This window comes from Pteropus vampyrus, unplaced genomic scaffold, assembly GCF_000151845.1.
Source record: "Pteropus vampyrus isolate Shadow unplaced genomic scaffold, Pvam_2.0 Scaffold1384, whole genome shotgun sequence".
In the NCBI taxonomy this organism is placed as follows: Eukaryota; Metazoa; Chordata; class Mammalia; order Chiroptera; family Pteropodidae; genus Pteropus; species Pteropus vampyrus.
Window position 1 is genome coordinate 6,192 of NW_011890165.1, and position 2,270 is coordinate 8,461.

Sequence of the window (2,270 nt, forward strand, 5' to 3'; positions counted from 1 at the left end):
TCCGTGTGGGCCAGACAGCGGAGGTCCTCCGGCCCCCGTGTCCCGTCGCCCACCTCCCGCTCTGGCCCTGGACACTGCTCCCTCCCGCCCCACCGAGCAGGCTGCCCGCAGGAAGCCTGGCAGGTGGAGAGAAGGAAGGGGCGGCCATTAGAGTCGCCGCCCAGGGCCACCGTGCCTGCCCTGCTTCCTGCCTCTCGCTGCTTGGATCAAATGCTCTGGTACATTTCCAGCATAAAAAAGTGACGTCAGACACCGAGACACTCAGGAAGCAGCAGGGCTCAAGGTGCATTCAGTCGGAAGGCAGTGGAGGAGATGCCCCACTTCAGCAGACACAGGGGTGCGATTCTGGGCTTAAATCAAACAGGGAAAGTGAGGCCCTGTGTGAGGACACTAGTCACCTAAAGACGCCCGTGGGGACTTGGGAGGGGAAAAGGTTCAGAGAACAGTTCTCCATAAGCAAATTTATAAACTGAATCCGTATAAAAAGACCAGAACGTTTCTCCCCCAGCTCTAAATAAGCTAATTATAAAGTTCACATGAGAGAACAAAAGGACAAACAGCCAGGAAGCCCTCAGAGAGGAGAGGGACGAGGGGGCACGGGGTCGTGGGTGGCCGTCGGCAGGGCGCCAGGCGCAGGAGAGCAGCCCCGAGCGGCCCGCGGCCCGCTGCCCGCCCGACGCACTCGGGGCGGACCGAAGAGCCAAGCGTGAGGCAGGAGGCGAGTGCCGGCTCCCCGCGGAACTGAGGGGGATACGTCCTGGGGAAACGTTTGTACAGTCAGCGCCTTCAAAAATACCTGCACCTTGAGGCAGAGCAGTGGCGTCGGGCTGGGCGGGGCGTGTGGCTCACCGTCCGGGTCTCTCCGCTGGGTTGAGGCGTGTTTGGGAGTAGAGGTCAGGGTCGCACGACGTCGTGAATATGCGAGATGACACCGAAGTGCACACTTTATTTTTCTTTTGAAACTTGAAAATGGCTAAAAGGATGAACTTTATAACATTTTATCCCAGTAAAAATCGTAATTTAAATTAGGAATATTAAGATTCATATTTCTGATTCAAAAGAGCTTCATCAGCCCCCAAAATCAAGAAGACAAAAAATAAGAGAAATGCAAACCAAACTATCTGAAGATCCTGTGTCACCGATTAGACTGGCCCAAACCCAAATCTGACGACAGACGGCCGCCTGGGGCAGGCGGCCTCACACGGCCCGTGGGACACCACGGTGACACACCTGGGCTGGCTGTCCTGCTCCCCAAAACCATCCCAAAGGTACTAGGGCAAAAGCGCAAAACAAGCTCATTCACCGTGGCATTGTCTGGTTAGCGAAAGACCGGAAGGGCACAGGCCAGCGTGAGGGGACCCGCTGGGCAGGCTGGCCGTCCCCGGGAGGCTCTGCGCTGAGTGGGGCACCGCACGGGGCAGAGGCACCTGCAGCTGTCACGGTCACGGCAAGCAGGGTGCTTCACCACGGCAGAGCTCACCTGAGAACATTCCGTTTGTAGGGGTAAGTGAGCCTGTATGTTGCTGGCGACGTAAGCCGTTAGAGAAATCAGTTATTCCAATTATAACGTATTTTAACTGTATCTTCGATGAGATGTAAAAACAGTAAAAAAGGTCAAACTTTGATCTGTAGTCTTATTAATAACTTACTATTCTGAAATAATTATGTGTGTCCTGTGGAATAAAGCAAATAACGTTGCAAAGAACCAAGATTTTCATCTAAAAAAAGGTATAATCAAAGAATTTAAGTAAAAAAACAAAACAATTATAATCTTAAAATTTGAATCGGAAATGTGGACGCTTAGTTTTCTTTTCTTTCTTTAAACAATGTGTTTGTCCCATGACAGGGTAGTTGAGGGTGGCGGGGCACAACCTCTGCAGTCTCCTATGGGCAGCTCGGAGAGACCAAGTGGGGGCGGGTTATGCAGCTGGCCCGGCCCCGGTGCTGTCCGCAGGCGGGAGTCCCGCCCCCAGTGAAGCTGCTCGGGCAGGGGGTGCAGCTGTGGCACTGCCGCTCGGAGGCCATTGGGGCTGGGGCTCCGGCGGGCCACCTCCGGGACCGTCCGAGTGCCTCTGTGGAGAAGAAAAGGGCTGCACTCGCCCAGAACCACCCTGGGTGTCTGCGCTGTTGGTTCGTAAGCAGAGCAGGTGGCGTGACGAACCGCTCAGCACGCGGCCATCGCCCGAGGGTCTCGGGTGCCCTCTCCAACAGCTGACGGCGAAGGCGAGAAGAAAAGGGGCTACACAGGCCGACGCGCCGGTGCCCGCACC

At 55.5% G+C, this 2,270-nt stretch overlaps 1 long non-coding RNA gene across 1 annotated transcript in view; it reads left to right on the forward strand.

The window, feature by feature from the left end:
* The window catches only part of LOC105310184, a 3,374-nt gene extending 1,590 nt beyond the window's left edge, over positions 1 to 1,784 (forward strand). The window contains exon 2 of the long non-coding RNA XR_897467.2: positions 894 to 1,784. This is a non-coding gene — a long non-coding RNA (uncharacterized LOC105310184). The remainder of the gene's footprint in view (positions 1 to 893) is intronic.
* The last annotated feature ends 486 nt before the right edge of the window (positions 1,785 to 2,270 follow it).